The sequence below is a fragment of the Tachypleus tridentatus genome, chromosome 12 (assembly GCF_004210375.1).
Source record: "Tachypleus tridentatus isolate NWPU-2018 chromosome 12, ASM421037v1, whole genome shotgun sequence".
Classification (NCBI taxonomy): Eukaryota; Metazoa; Arthropoda; class Merostomata; order Xiphosura; family Limulidae; genus Tachypleus; species Tachypleus tridentatus.
In genome coordinates, this window is record NC_134836.1 from 7884714 (window position 1) to 7902528 (window position 17815).

Sequence of the window (17815 nt, forward strand, 5' to 3'; positions counted from 1 at the left end):
ACCTAAAACATCTCCATTCAGGCTTAATATAAAGTCTAAATCTACAAACCTTTTATAATCTGAAAGACCCTCATTTTTTTTTTAACTCAACCTGTTTTATTCTGTACTTTACAAAACAAAGTCCTGCAATCACATACATATCACATATTAACACTGCTGGCTAAACATATTTTTACTAAAGGACTCAATACAACTTTACGTATTTCATACCACCTTACGAGAAATACACACAAAACAAAATTCTAGAAGACTGATGAGACAGACAATACAGTTTGTTTGCTCCTTCCACGATTTTGCATATCATGGTATGCAGTATTACAGCTGTAATAATTCAACTGATCTTGATGTCATTCAAAGTATCCACTCAATGAAATGAGACTTAAATTCCATGTTACTTAAGTTTAGAACAAAACAAGTGTAGGAAATTAGAATGAATTTAAAAAAAAAAAAAGTTCAAAATTTACCATCTCACACCAAAAGTGTCCTGAAGGTTTAAATAAATTAGATATTTGTTACAATTCCTTCCAACATTTTTCCTTTTTATAAGCAAAAGCTTAAAAAAAGTTTGTGCTATCCTCCTTATCAGAGAATTTGACAAATACAACATAGCACTTTATTTATGCACTTAAGACATTTCAGCAGGTCTAAAAATAATTTGCAAACAGGCCCAAAACAGGAAGCATAAATTTATAAAATAATTATGTATATTATAGAGATTCTAAATATTAACATAAAGTCAGTAAGTGGACTAATTATGGGTGAAACTTGGAGAGAAGAGGGACAAAGCCAAATGACCTTCTTCAAGCTCAGGTTAGAGAGGGCCAGATGGTAGTTTCTGGAAGACATGTCAAAAGAAATTTGAATGACAAAAACAGCCTGGAGGTAGAAAATGTCTGATGAACAGGCACTAATAATACTTTCACTTGCATCAGAGAACAGAAAAAGAGAGAATTTATAGAACAATACAAAAGAAGGGCAACACACTCAGAAAATGTACTGATCAAAGAAGTGGATAAACCAGTATAAAAGATGAAGGGATGACACTGCCAGGTAAAAAAGTAAATGTAAAAAGGTTGGAGTAAGAGGAATCTTGATTATGAACAAATAAGAGATGCCAAGATGTCAACTAGTTAAAAAAAGACCTATGACAGTAGGCCAAATAAGATGATCACAACAAAATGAAAAAATAAAGATGTCATGAAAAACTGCTATTGGCCTTCCCATCATGTGTTGTGTCAGAGAATGGATACAGAAAATAAAACCAATACAAGCTGAAGGTGCTTATAGCTAGAGCAGCCAGTTGTAGGATCACTGAACAAAAGAACTGAAGTGTATAGACACTTTATGACTTGGTGGAAGCAGATGAAAAAAGGAGCCTAAATAAGATGCAAAGGGAAAAGTAAAAGTATTCTTAGATAAATCAAATATAGATTATTTCAATGTCAGGAACAGTTAAAAACAAAAATAAGACCAGACATCCAAGAAGAACAGCAACTTGATAGAGAAAAAAGATGATTTATGAGTATCTATTAAACAGAAGAAAAACATCTCAGAGAATAGAAATAAGAGCCAAGACTGTAAATGTAGTGAGTGAAAGCTGTCAAATCACTTGAAGACATAAGAAGCAAAAGCTCTGCCAAATGGTGGAGCTTAAAGTTAACATTCTCTTACACTAAAAATTTACTTCCAATAGATATTCAACTTTTCTTACAAATATATTTTAATTAACTTGTACAGTATTCTGTATGTGCAAATTTTTGCCTTGATAGTTTTGATACTCCCACCTACCTTTATGTAAGTCATTTGCATGCTATCATGTAAATGGTAGCACAGCAACCCTCCACCAACAGAAGTGTGACAAATTCTATTGTCCCTAGTGCCTTTTCTTCCATGCAACCTATGATCAATTTGAGATTGGACAGTACACCAGAAGTGGGTAGGAAATGTGAGAAGTAGGTATCTTAACATGCATGCATTTTCACTGTATTAGAATGTTAACTTCCAATACAATATCTTATCTCAAATAAATAAATGGAAGGCAACATCCTCATGGGAGACTGCATTATTTCCGAGTGAGGTATACTTTTTGCTTCCACAAAATTGTGTTGCAACAAGAGCATAAATAATGGAGAGACCTCCACAGATTAATCATGTGTGCACATCTGAACTCAACCATTATGATATCTGTCAGAAACAGTAAGAACATTGACAGGAAAATGGGGAGCATCTCCAGTTCATAACTAGGTGTATCATCCAGTACATTGTAGAAGGGTACTTAGGTTCTGGTGAATATGGTGATGGTTGGAGCTGAACTAACCATTCCCATTATCACTTGTGTGACTGACACTTGAGGGACAGTACAAGAGGAGAATGACTCAGCTAGTGGGGCAACATGCATGTTGGCTAAATGCATCATTGAGCACATCACAGTATCTGGAATTGTACACAAGGTCCAAGGCAGGACAAGTATCAACATTATTTATACCAAAAGAAAACCACCATCATACACTGAACTGAATTGGATTGAATACAAATCAGGAGGAAGCCTCCATAGTCCACCCCATGGCTAGGAACTAGTAAGTAACAAGTTCTCCCCTACTCCACTAGATCAGAGAGTCCAAACTTTTTAGACCTGCAGAGTTTCACATGAGAAAGAAAACATTTCAGAGCCTTAATAAAAAAAACCCAAAAAAACACTAAAAATAGAAACTATCAGTCACTAGCACCAGGAGAAGTTTACTTTAAGCTTTTAAAATATAAATTTATTAAAAATAAATATTTAATAAGATCGTAAAACTGAGCAAGCATTTTTCCCTGAGAAAGCCAATGAACTTCAGTATGAAGTAGCAATTTTTTATGCAAACTTCCAATGTCCTCATAGAGTAAACTAGATCCTCACATTGAGTGGTCTTGATTTTATAAAATTATTTTTATGACATCACCCAATACCTTTTTTAAATTTTCTGGCATTCATTTGATTGCAAGTGCATAACAATGAAGAGAGCAGTGGATACTCTCAATGTGCAGGTTTCCTTTTTTTTTTTTTTTGTCATGCATGCCAGTGCCCCTGAAAGATTTTCAAATCATAGCTGCAGCCCCATCAGTGCAAACACTTAAGCAACACTGCTGTTGGATCTCATGTTCTTTCATAAATAAATAAATCGGTTTAAATATTTTGTTTGTTGTTTGAGTTGGGAAAAGTTTAGAAATTAGCACGTTTTCTTCAAAACTAGGTTTATGAATATGGCAAACAAATACAAGCAACATCACATAATCTGTGTCATCTGTTGATTAATCCATCTAAAGCAAAAAAGTTGGACTCATTTTTACTCACCTTATTAGCTCCATTAAGCAATTGGTCAACGTATCCTTGATTCTTCGAGAAACAGTTGTCAGAAAGAGGCATAGAGAATTAATGTTTTAAAAAAAGTTCTCAATCATGCATTGCACCAAATCTTTTGTGTATGGTTTATCAAATCTTCTGCAATTGTATGAGCTTCACCTGCTTTTGCAATATGGTAACTAACATGATATAAAGCAATAAGAGCACCTTTGTTGTCCTGATGGACAAACAAATAAAATGTAGCTTTCCTTGCATTTAATTGCAAACACTTTTTCTTTCATGTTTTAATACTTCTTGCATCATCCTACATTGAAGTGCTTGCACATGACGATAATGATGATCAATTTGTATTAGGCCTAGGCCAAGGAGGAATTTTACTCATATCAGATTTATTACTAATATTCAGGCACTTATCCATTATAAAGGTGACAACTAATTATTAATTAATCTAAACATGTATTTTTTTTATATATCTTTGGCACTTCAAAAGTATTTTCACAGACACAAAATAGCTTCTTAATGGAAACTCATTCAAGCACTTGAGTTTTACCATTATACAGTGATATGATGACCTAAGACCACTGTTGCCATAACAATATCAGAAATAAAAAGATATGTGGAAAAAAAGGGTAGGCCACTAGAATACATTTTTCTAAAGGAAAAGGGTAGCCTATTATTTTTACTTTTTTTGTTGTTTTTTAACAAATGTTTAAGCCAAATAACAAAATATTAAGCCTGATCTAACATGCATCTAAATTTCGAACGAAATGAAACAAGATGAAACATGACGTCATGCAGACATAAGGACGTCATAGAGCTCACTGATACCAAGTTTGCCTCATTACCACTACAAGGAATCTAACCTAACAATTACCGATTATAATTGTCACTTCCCCTAAGCTAAATAAAATCACTTGGCGTTAGGCAGAATAAAATATTGAAAGGCCTAATAAGCAATAAACGTGTTATATTAAAGATATATTTTTTACTTTTTGGTACAGTGTATTCTGATTAAATTGTATAGTTTTAGGAAAAAATATCAACATTCTAAAATTTCCTCACAGAGCTCTGGTTAGCTATGCATGGGCTCTGCAAATCACAGTTTGAAAAACCATGTGTAGATGATAAAGAAACAATACATTGGAGAGTCTAGAGGAATGCTGTGGCAGAGGAAGTGCAACGAATGACTGGTATATTATTTTAAGAAACAGACCAATCCTGTGACCTGCAAGACACAGATCACCAGGATCAGTAGTAATTCCTGCATTCTTTAATTGGGTTAGTCCATGAGTGTATGGTCTGGGCTGGGACAAACTTATGAAACAAATGACTACAAGGCATACCTACAAGCAGTCTTGCAGATCATACCATCTCATTGGTAGGTATATACATGACACCCAGGTCATACAGTGTGGATTTAAGAATATGTATACCTTTGACAGATAGTTTAGGCGGAGTAATCACGAAACTTTTTAGAATGGACGGCAATTGGCTGTTGTGGAGACAAGTATAGAGGACGACATTTTAAAAGTCTTCCACATTTTGTCGGTCTTTTATAGTGTCCTGGTGGATTGTGGAGAGTGTGTTATGATTGGTTGGATTATCACTTTTTGATTGGAGGAATTCTACAAAATAAACAGTTGGTCTAGCCATGGGATCACCACTCTCCAATCCTAGCATACATTTTCATGGAAGAGTTTGAAGAAAGAGCCCTTTCATCCACACCTATAAAACCAAGTTTCTACAGACATTATGTTGATGACACCTTTGTTATTTGGCCCCACAGTCATGAAAATTTACCAGCCTTCTTTAAACATCTCAATCCTGTAGACAAAAAAAACCACCTCACTATAGAAATAAAAAAATGAGACAGTCTACCATTTCTTAACATACCCACCAGCAAACAAGCAAGACAAATAACCACCACTGTATACAGAAAATCCACCCACAGGACAGATACCTACACTTCCAGTCTTATCATGCAACCTTGATAAAATGTGGTATAATCCAATGTTTAAACAAGAGAGCAGAGAACATTTGCAATAAGACATCCATCAAAGCAGAATGACAAGAGGCCATAGAGTTTTAAACAGAATAGTTATACCTCCTTTGTCAAAAACTCCTTGAAGACCACAACAGAAAAAAGATCAGAAAGTCACCACCATTATCACCATTTACCTACAACATTTCAGTGAAAAACTCAAATGCATAGCCAAAACATTCAACATAGAAGTCCAGTGGAAACTATAAATACATTAAGGTCCATTCTAGTAAAAAACAAACAGCGACCTACCAAAGAGAATCTCAAAAAAGTCATCTATCAAATTCCGTATTCCTGCAACGATACATATATAGGATAAACAGGAAGAAAACTCACAACAAGAATAAAAGAACATAAAGATAGTACAAAACTCATGAAAACACAAAATTCAGCCATTGCAGAGCACACCACTTCAACTGGACACAGAATAAACTGGGAGGAAACTAGAAACATCAACACAGACAAATTCTGAAAAGACATGAAAAGTCAAAGAATCATCTTATATTAACACTATTAAACCTTCAGTAAACAGAGATTCTGGATTAAGAAGTGAGTAACTTGTGGATGCCATTGGTTGAATCTACAGGAAATCTCTCCTCCAATCAGAAAGAGTGATAATCCAAACAATCATAACATGCTCTCCACAATCCACTGGGACACTATAAAAGACCGACAACATCCACACTGACCTGAAGGCAAAAGGTGGAGGGACTTTTGAAATGTGTCATCCACATTTATATCTCCACAACAGGCAATTGCAGTCCAGTCTGCAAAGTTTCATAATAAGTATATCTGTTCATGCAACATTCACCACTAAGCCAGATCCAGCTATGTGACAAAGGCCCCTGTAAAGAAAATGAAGAAAAAGTATCACTTACCCACTGAAAGACACATTGTGGAGCCCAAAAATGTGATTGGAGGAAGACAAAACATTGTAGAAGGAATGGCTAGGTTACAAAGATAAAGAGTAGGAAAGGTATGGGGAGTTGTCTACATACTAGTGCTAATGATGTCCTCTGATGGATGTTGGATATAACCAGCCAGATACATGTTAAAATGAGAAAATACATGGAAAAGGCTACAGGAGAAAATGGCAAATCCAACCCATAAGGAAAATGAGATTCCAAGGAAGAAATAATGAGTGGAAATCATGGAAAGAATTGGATCATACCACACAACAGCAGACAGCCATGAGTAGACAGAAGGTGATCAGGGCTGGAATGGTCATAAAGATGCAATATGGAAGGAGAGTAGATGTATGTGAAGGCAAAATTACCCTGCCAAGTGGCCAAAGTTTGGGCAGAAAAGAAATAATTAGGGAAAAGATCTGCTTTAGAACTGTGAAATGAGGGATGGTAGACATCAATAGCACATCCAAAGGAAGATGTCTACATGCCAAAAATGAAGAGGAAGAGGGCCTTCAAGGAGAAATAATATAAAGAACATGACCTGTTCAAAAGGCATGAAGGACAATATTACGTTTTTATGGGGGCTGAGATTTTTTATAGTAGGTGTCTATGACTTCGAAAGATTTCACCCATAAGTGGACAGCACACAATCCACTTGTTTTAAAATAAACAAGTAGAATGTATGCACAAAAATTCATTACACTGTTGGGTATCACAATTGTATATAAAACTAATTTATTCTACTTTACATCAAAAGTCCACATAGGATGGTTCAGTTAAATTAGAACACCCTTTAATAAGATGAACTATGGTATCTCTGTTATAATAATTCAAACTATGACAGTCATTACAGATATCATCCATTATTGCTAAGCTGAAAATCACACAGCATAACTTCACTTTTACTTTCTCCAACTTACTTAGCTTCCTTTTCTCATCTGCACATATTCATACTGTGAATGAAAAAAATGGAAATACCTAACTCTAGTAACAGGAATATTATACATATTGAGTAAAACTTAGACACTTCAAGTAAGATGATTCACACAATATCACAAAAGACTAGTACAACATTTAAAACACATACAGTACAGTGCATACAGTACACTCAGTTATGTAACAAAACTTGTCCTACCCATCTATCTCTTTAAGAGATAGAACTTTTCACACTTTTGTTACAAAAACCAAAGTCATTAAATATTAAAAATCACTAAATTAACTAAATACTAATTATGAAGCTGAACAGTCTTATATAGCCAGACAGCATCAAGGTTCTAATTTTGGAGAGAGAAAGGGCAAGAAGAACAGATGATAAAGAGGAAATGGAACAAAAGGGACACAAGTAAACTGAAAACACAGGCATAACGTAAAATAAAAACCACCCCTAACAGAGAAGGCTGAAAGACCCCTGTCAAAGAGCCAGGTTAGAAATTATGTTGAGAGGGATATAATGGAATGAAAAATCAACAGTGCCACATGGTGCAAAAGTCTGGCCCACCAGGTCAGAGACTAGGTTAAAAAAAAAATCACATTTGAATTCTAAGTGTGGGAGCAGATGACTCACACTGAACTGTGGCTGATGATGAAGGGTGGGGAAAAGTCACCAGCAGTTGGTGAAGAAAGGGAAACCATACTCAAAATGCCAATATACAGCCACCAGCAGTATCAGATATGGCATGGTGTGGATGGTGGAAAGGTCTCAGGGAATCAGAGTACTGGAAACATGGGCATACAGGTATAGCCCAGACCAATTCTAACAAAGAGCACCTACTGCTCCATCTAATAGATGTGAAACAGAAGACCAAAACCTTGGAAATTGATATATTAATATAAGTGGCAAAGGTTTCCAATTCTGGAACACCTCAATTGACACAAAGCACAATGAGGTTCAATGACCACTCCCATATGGATAATCCTATTAGGACACAATAAATGATTTATGACAAGATCCAGAGCACCTTGAATATAACAAGCCAACAAAAGGTCTGATAGCTGTGGGCTCAATACAGAAGGTGTAAAGTCCAAAATCAGTAGTCTCTTGCCTGTTGAATTGTTGGAATGCACCATTACACACCAATTCTGAAGGTGCAGAAGGAAATAAACCAAGAGACTGATAAGTAGAAAGGACTCTTAAGAGAGCCCATTGCACCACAACCCCAAAGCATTCAGAGAATCACCCTAACAGAATGAGAAGCATCCATGCAAGTGCGAGATTACAGAAGACAAACAATAATGGTATTGTTTCATTCCAAGAAAACGATAAAGATGGTCTTTTAAGGAAGGAGAAGAGAAAATCCAAGGAATCTCAAACAAGTCTTTACTAGATCAAAGCCCCCTAAAAGAAATGCACGTGGGCATAATCAAGATGGATGAAGGTCTCCAGAGAAGCCCACATCCTTAAGAGATACAAACCTCTAGAGCAGTGAGGAAGAAGACAGGTTGAGAACCAGTAGTTCAATTATCTATAAATGAAATGCAGAAGTTTGAACACAACTGATGAAAAATTAAACAGCACCCAATAGTGAAAGAAGTATTATATGTGGGGGGAGGAAAACTTCTCCACCTCCACCAACCAACCTGAGCATAGCAAAAACTAAGTAGGAAGAGCAAAGATGGCCTGCAAGGGAATTAGAATAGTAAATTGTCCTTGTAACAGTGGAAATGAAAAGACCTGGGAGGGGCAAAGATAGGCAAATGCACAGACCAACTGACAAAAACATATGGAGCTGAGGAGAAACTAAACAGAAGAGCTTGGAACAGAAAAACACAACTGCAATGAACAAAATAAAGTTATGATGCAGGGCAGATGAGAAAGTAAATGTAAGCTACCAAACCATCTATCATACATTTCCCATAGACCAGGAGTGAAATTCTATAATTTCTAAAAGGTAAATCACAAAACCCTAGGTGAATGGTAAAGAATCATTAGATATGGGCAAAGCAGAGGGACTTGGTTCCCACAGGACCTCAACCTACTACATAGTCTCCAAGACTATTGGTTCTTCAGAAGGGTACCACAAGTACCCACAGTGAATCACAGAAATATGTGATGCTGGAACTCAAAATGAAAGAACAAGGAGAAGAGTGAGACACAGTAACAGTTTCAGGAAATGGTTGGGAAAAATGGAAAGCCAATGAGGAAAGGATGGTATGCAACCACACTGACTCAACTCAGCGTACCAAAGAGTTGGAAATGCCCCCAAAATCTCCTGCAGCCATGCACAAAGTACAAAATGAAGATGGAGGCAAATATAGTTGTGATAAAAATGCAGCTTCACCCCAGAAAGTTCCCAACAACAGAGGAGCCATGTTAGCAAATAAATGGTGGAGAAAGAGAGGTGTACCATGACTGAAAACAGGAAAGCAAAGGCTGGGAGAAAGTAACCACAGTATTTGGGTCCAAACCCTCAAAACAGGCCAGTGAGCAGAGACACTGCAAGTCTAGGTAAGAAAATGCTGAACAGTGCTATGCCAAAGCATGGTCTATCAGAATATCAAATTGAATCACGTTGGTGGGTGACTTAAGTATTTTTTCTTGTCACACACATTGCTGTATTTTTAATTGGAATGCTTCTCACTGAAGACAGCTGTTAATGATGCAAGTAATGTACCACAAAGCAATATCATTTTAAGTTATCTTTACTCATTAACTAAACAATTACATTTCAAACATCAACTAAATTAAATATATACGACTATCCATAATAATATTTCCGATTTGTTTAGAATGTCTAAAGAAAGTTGATTATGTGTAAAAACATTTGGAAAACAAAAGTTCATTTGAAAAGTTCTAAAATGGAAAGCCAAAATATTTCAAAGTTTTAAATAAGAATGACTTCTGTTGGCATGTGACAAGGGATGTTGGTACTGCTTAATTTATGTGTATGCAGGAAAAGGCTATGCATTTTAGAATAGACAAAAATCCTATTGAGACTATAAATCATAACTGGCATTTAAAATGCAAGCTGAAGAAAATCAAAAGTGAAATAGAAAATTCAGAGAATTCATAATGGCTTTATGTTATATTAAATGAAGACATTTATTGAAATTGCAGAAAGAACAAAAAAGGAAATAAATACATAAAATGGTTCTCTTAGGTTCTGAAAAGTTTATAAAATTACAGTCAATATTTAATAACCAAAATTGCATGTATACATGTAATGAAAATAATTAATTCTTATGTAAATAGCATCTCCTTTATTAAACTGAGTTTTCATGTATATAAATATTTGGTCTCCATTTTCAGAAACATCCCTTTGACACATGGAAGAAAAACAACAACCTTCCTTGTATGACAACTGCTCCATCCCAGCTTCTTCCTAAGGTAAGGAGCCCAAAACCAAACAATACTCCTAATGCAGCCTAACCAGTGACCTATACAATGAAATTATAAATTTAGGTTTATACTCAACATTTCTGTACATACAACGTAAAGTTGTATTTGCCTTACCACTAGCAACAGCACACAGAGAGAGTGATCAACCACTACACCAAGATCCCTTTCTTTCATAATACTATTAAAAGTTATTTCCATCCAAATTAATGGAAAAATTCATTTTATTATAGCACACGTGCACTTCTCTAGCCTTAAATCACACTGAAGCTAAGTAGTACACTAAGTGTGCTATTTTACACTGACTTTTAGTTTTCTACTGGCCCTGGAATCATTTCATTTGAGTTCCCACTCTATTCTCTTAAATATTCAGAAATTATTGGCCCAGTGTTCTCCGTTACCAGTTTGTAGCCAGTGTTCTGAATATCTGGCAATGTCAGTACTCATGAGAACAAGCTTGTTGACCCTGTACCAAACTATCTGCTCTGGTGGTGTCACAGCCATTCTCTGATAAAGGCATGGCTTTGAACCAGTCAGCAAGTTTAGAAAATGCTAATTCATAACAAGCTTTCAAAATCAAATCTTTTATTGTTCTTTAGCCATTTAATTTAGATAACAGTCAGAGGGAGAAAGTTGTCTTGTGTAGGCTATGCCTTGGTCAGTTTCTTTTAGTTATTTTCATTCATATGGGACCAATCCATCAATGTGTGGCCTTTGTATAATACAGGTTTCAACTGAACACATTTTACATTTGTTTTTATTATGAATGTAAGAAGTGAAACCATTTTAGATACATCTTTATTAACAGTTTACCCATGACATTTAACAATGTCCAACTTAATTATGTATTCAGATTTTTTCGAGGCCACTGGTCATTTTCCATGCTATTTAATTTTCTTAGTTGCTTTATGGGTATTGTTTAGTTTGTTTGTTTTTGTTACTTTTATTGTATTTTACTTTTTTTTTGCGTTTTTACCAGCCGTTTTGCACACACACACACACACAAAATACTCCAAGCAACTAACCAACCAACCAAAATACATGCATTACCTAACATTTATTATAATTAAAATCTATCTGACATTTATTATCCAAACTAACAATAAAATCTCAATCCTTCTATAAAGTAGCATCCTCCTTGACATCAGAAGTATATTTAAATAATTTATTAACCATTTTATAAGTCTATGTTATTAATGTAACTCAGAAAGAGCAAGGGTCCTAAGACTGCATCTTGAGGTACCCAACTCGTGACATTAATCCACCAGGGTTGGTTGGTTGTTTAAAGTTTATTGGTGCAAAACAACTGCGCTAACTGTGCCAAACAAGTAAAATGGAATCATACTAAATGAATTAATCCAGCTTTTTAAAATTTAATTTGAATACAGTTAAAAAGACCAATGGCCATTAAAAATTTAAAAAATACAGCTGAGGTGGAAAGTGTCAACAATACCAATGATACTGTCCAATGTGAAAAGTGAGCCCATGGTAAAAATGTTTAAAATGGTGCCATCATTCTTGATTATAATGATGGCATGAGAGTAAAACGTGGGCTATTGGCACATGGGTGTCAACAATACCAGATAAAAGAAAGTCACAAGTTAAAAATTGTGACCAATTCAAAACCTAGCTAGGACAACTTCCTCATTCTGAGCCTCATGGAAGCAAGAAGGCCAAAGCAGAACAGAAGGTTGGATCTAGAAAAGCTTGATACAACATCATTCACTCAAGTTGACTATCAATTGTTGTAGCCAAGCCTTGAATACAGGACTATAATCCATGTATGGGGCAGTCACAGTGGTGATTGTACCAGAACAGACTGACTTAGCTGTGATGTCAGCAAGCTCATGCCTACAAATACAGACAAGTCCTGATATCCAGAAAAAACAAGATAGAAGTAGACAATAGAAAGAGTTGGGTTAGTCAATTTTGAAAATCAATGAGAACAGGGTGAGAACTGACATGAAGCAACCACAAAGGTCAATAGAGAGCTAAGCGAGTCAGTATAAATAGTACAGTCCGTGTACTGCATAGCTTTACGTGATCCAAGGTAACAGAATCTGGCAGTGAATGCAGAAAATGGAGAGGAATTCTGTGTGCAACAAGTGAATCACAACAAACCATGAAAGATCCACATAATTTTGTACCATCCATATAAATTGAAAAGGAAGGATGGTTCAAAGGATGTTCGGCAAATAGAAGGGACCACAGGAAGCACAACTTCCAATATGGAGTCTGACATCTAGGTGAATACCCTATTAGCAGCAGATGTGCATTCAAACAATTTTGGAGCAAGAAAAGGTAAAACAATTTGCAATGGTCCACTTCAGTAAGTGATAGAGAGCAGTCTGTAGATGCCATTCAATAAACCTCATGCTTGACAACTGACACGAAATATGGAAGTCATCAACATAGAATCCATTTGCAAATGCAGAGGGACTTTGTCCAGTAATGGCATTAATCTTTATAATAAAAAGTACAGCACTCAAGACACAGCCCCGAGAGACTCCAAGTTCCTGTGGGAAAAAAAGAAAAAGTGTTAAACTTACAGACTTTGAACTCCATTAAAAATATAATAAAATTGGGTAAATGGTCATGCAACCTCTACAAGTGGAGGTCTTGCAAAATGCCATACCTCCATGTTGTTATCATAAGCTCTCTCAAGATGTTGTCACAAGAGAAAGGCTTCCCTGATTGAAGTTAAATCAAATCAGATGCAGCATTTCATAATGAATATAATCAGGTACAACTGATGCACTACCAGACCAATGAAGAGTAAGCTTGAGTTCCACCAGTGTAAAGGAGCAATTATAGTCATAGCTATGACAAGCTCAAAATGAGAGAAGTAATTGCTCTCCTGTACCTTGATGGCTAAAAAAGTGCTAGATACACGAGAAAAGCTTTCGCAGAGATTATTGGCAATGCTGTGGACACCAGCAATTTCCTGGCTATCAGAGAGAAAGATCAAAAGTGGGGCAGAAGTATACTGTCCACTTTTCTTTTGAATCTTGTCCTATATGACTTTGGAACTTGGGATAGAATAGATGCTAGAGGTGTATTTAATCCAAGGGTCCTGGCTTTGACATCCAACTTGCTGAGCACATGCACAGGTTCACTGAAATGCAATGTGGTTTAAAAGTGTGGGATACTTATGAAAAGGCATCCCAAGCTCACTGGGGAGCTTTCCTTATCATGTGGCAGACATAATTTCATCAAGGATGAAGATATTGTGGGAAACATGCCAAGATTTTAGGAATACACTGACAAGCTGTTTGGACAATTCAGTCAGTCACTGCTACCATTCAGTTCTCTATTGATGGTTTACAGATGATGGCAGGATCAAGTTCCTGACAAAAAAGTGAAAGAGGACCAGTTGGTCATCAACACATTTGGGTCAGGTGGCATCAACCACAGCTAGTCTCTCTCAAAGATAAGAAAATGATCACTGCCCTATTGCTTACTGTTAATCCTCCAATAAAATTTAAGGGGAGCAGATGGCAAAATCAATAGCAGTAAAAGACTGACAAGGTGTATGAAAATTAGCATAAGAAATCAATATTGAAGAGAGAGAAGTTGTGATCCAAAAGTATATGCTCCATGGAATGATCCCTCCAATCAATATCAGCATCATCACAGATGGGATTATGTCCATTAAAAACTCCTCCAGAACATCATCAAGGTCTGACTGAAGTCTCTTCAGGAGCCACATAGAGAGAAAAAATAGTGATGTTACAGCCCAAAAAAGCACAGATGGCTTTAGCCTCAAAGGGTGCATCAAGTGACAAAGACAAGATGGGCACATGCTGATCAACTAGCAGTGCCACCCTTTGTGCATTTGTTCATCACAAAACCTGTAATTTCTGTACAAAGAAAATTGCCAAAGGGTACCTGTATCAGCAAGTTTCAGAAACATTTCTTGTAAGGAGAGACACACAGGATGGTGAGAATCAATCAAATCCTTAAATGTCATCTGTATTTGAATGAAAGTCCTGATAGATCTAAGTGGCCATTTTTATTCATGTGGAGGAGAATGGGGCAGGGAGCCCTTCTGTTTAACCATTTTTACTTCTCTCTTTATTAGATGAAGGTCTATCTATCCCTACAGATACTGTCCTGGAGCTAGTAGTCAGGTTTGTCTGTAGAAAAAAATTCCAGTGATTGAGAGTATGAACGAATGGTTGTTTTACTTCTTGGGACTGTAGAAGAGGATGGACCTGAGAAAACACCCAAACCTGAAGCCAAAGGAAGTAGAACTGGGTGGTCACTGGAAGGAGTGGCAGAAACACAGATGGAAGTAGATGTAGATTCATCAACTCTTTTGATCATGGATGGCAAAAGTTTAAGATGTTTTGCAAACAATTCTGCTGGAGGCATGCAAAGACCTGTCTGCACTTCCACCATGGCAATGGAATGGAGTGCAGCAGCATATGTCCAAGATGGAGTTGAGGAGAATAATTTCCAAGTATGGCCATACCTTACAGTTCAGATAACTGGCTTTGAGTGTGGCAGAAGGACAAGGTGAGGTAAATATCAATATTAGAACATTAGTACACATCGTAATTCTGTCTTTCCAAGTGGAAATTTGGCCCACCTCAATAATCCCTTGGCTGAAGAAACCAGTGAGGATTTCCTATTCAGGAACAATTTTTAAACCCCTCTCAACTACAACTCTTCTCGAAGATTTCAAAGTTGCATGGGGAGTAACCTCGATGGGCATATCCCAAATGGCCTTCAATTTTAAAAGGAATTTGGTTTGTTGTGGCAAAAAATGTTTCCACTAAAATATCTTCAAAGCACAACTTCTTTACTGACTTAAGGGAGCCAGCAAGCCCCTCCAATCCCTTCTGAATGAAGAAGGGGGACATCTGCCTTAAAGATATTTTGGATAAGGAATGAATAATTAAAAATTGAGTTAAACAATCTGACTGATGTTGACTGTACAATAGAGTTGTCCACAAATGGTCATTTTCCTATATCGTTTTTTCACATTTTTTTTCACAAATGGCAGTATCCATAATAAAGATGCTACATTTCAATGCTCACTGATCCCAGCCACTATGGTACACTACAAGGGAATACACTAGAATGCCAAAGAAGGACACTGCAGCAATGCCAGGATTTTGTGAGCACCATACCAAAACACCAGTATCAGACAATGTTCACAACACCCATTAAGAATATCCAATACTGGTACTCAATTTACCCTAGCCCAAGGCTGCCCATTTACAGAAATTTAAGGGCAAAGTGGTTTGTTGGAATTGAATCATTCAACCACCAGGACCATCTCCTCCCCTTCACAGGTTACCATGCATGGCAAACACGTGGGTGGATGTTCAGATCCCAGAAGAGGTAAACTGAAAATGCAGAACCTTCTCTGGGAGGTCCCCTTGCCACATTCAGGAATCCACCTCAAGAGAATCCAGTAAGGCCAAGTTCCATTGATAATAAACTTTTGCTTTCTTTGATCTAGCCACCTCTATTTAATTTGCCAACTATATTGGTCATGTCAGTCTAACATTGGTCTTACACCTAAATATGTGCAATCAAAGGGGTGGTAAGTGTTTCAAGTATAATGCCTAACAATGAAAATTCCAATTTTGATTTTGTAAATTTGATCATTTTAGTGCTAACTCAAGGTTTATTGAGAAGCTGTGACAGCCATATTAGTCATATTGCTGTAAGAAATTATAGAAGAAATTAACTTCATTAAATATTCTTGTTATTGGAATTAATTTTTTTGCGAGTTTCTCTTTACCCATATACATGCATAAAAATATCAAACAATACAAGTGTTGATGAAACTAAATGAGCTGCATACACATAGCTATACATACACAGTTGAACTCTACACAGACTTTCCATGCATAAAGCAGTACAAAGGCATAGCAAAACAACAACAAACAAGCTGATTCACATATCCAATCCTTAATCTCTTTCAATAACATGATGGAAATATTACCTGTTCAATTTTTTTCTTTACAAACTCAGAGCTGTGAAGTACGTCCTGTTGAAGTTGAGAGTATAAAAAAAATTGTAAAGGAAACTGAATCTGTTTGGATTTCTATAACATTTTACATATAAAGCTACTTCCATCCTTTTTTTTTTTAGCACTTTAACCCTATTAAATAACTATTATCCCGTATATTAAAAAAATTCCGCAATCAAAATTCTCTACATTTAACCATGTTTCAGTTACTCCCATTATATTAAAATCCTTCTTTCACACCAGTGCTCTAAAGACATCCATATTATTTCTTATACTTATAGCATTACAACAGAAACAATTAAGCCTACTATTGAACTTAGTTCTATCCTCACTTCCTCACCTAAACTTTTTTTTTTTGTACTTAACTTATCCTGGATCTCACCACTCTCTAGTCCTAGTTTAAGACTTCCCTTACAGCTAAGTTAATATCTCTTGTGAACAAATCAGCCCCTATTTTTCTGAAAATGTATACCATTCATTACAAATGATGAAATTGAGAATAGTCTGAACCAAGAACAAGTTTAACATTATACATCATTTGATATATTAATACTACGCTTTTCTATTGGATCAAATATTATAGAACAGAACATCCAATTACTGGCAATTTTTGAAAGACAATATGACAGACAGGTGAAGCAAGGGGGTTTGATTTCTAGTTTATTACAACGTAAAAAAAGACTGAAAGTTATAAAAATGAGGCTTTGCCTTAGTAATATCTATTGTGATGAGTAATTTAAGTTAAATAATTCAAAAGAGGAATGGTAAATTACAGAATTAAGAAGACATATAGAACAACTGTCACAGTTCTCATACTAAGGGAGATCAAGGATTTTGAAATTATTACCTTATAAAATTAAAAACTTAATGTAATATTATAATATGGTTTATTAAAATGTTTTGACATAAAGTTATTTTTACACACATTGATAATAAAGTAGATTAACTAAATATGAATGTAACTCTGTAAAAGTTGTGCTGTTGTTGTTTAGCATTTTATGGCACAAAGCAACTATGCTATCTGCATTTAACAGCCAGTAAAAAAAGATAATAGAAAAGTATTATAGTGTAAATGGAAATTCAGTTAAAACCAAAACAGTGTCCCAATGCCAGCTATAAACTAATAGAATTAAAAAGGCCAATGGTTCTTATATAATTAAAAACATTCATGAGGCAAGTATCACCATCACCAATGACATTGTCC

At 35.8% G+C, this 17815-nt stretch overlaps 1 protein-coding gene across 2 annotated transcripts in view; it reads right to left on the reverse strand.

The window, feature by feature from the left end:
- The window catches only part of LOC143233719 (maleylacetoacetate isomerase-like), a 53834-nt gene that overhangs the window by 31226 nt on the left and 4793 nt on the right, over positions 1 to 17815 (reverse strand). The window lies entirely within an intron of this gene.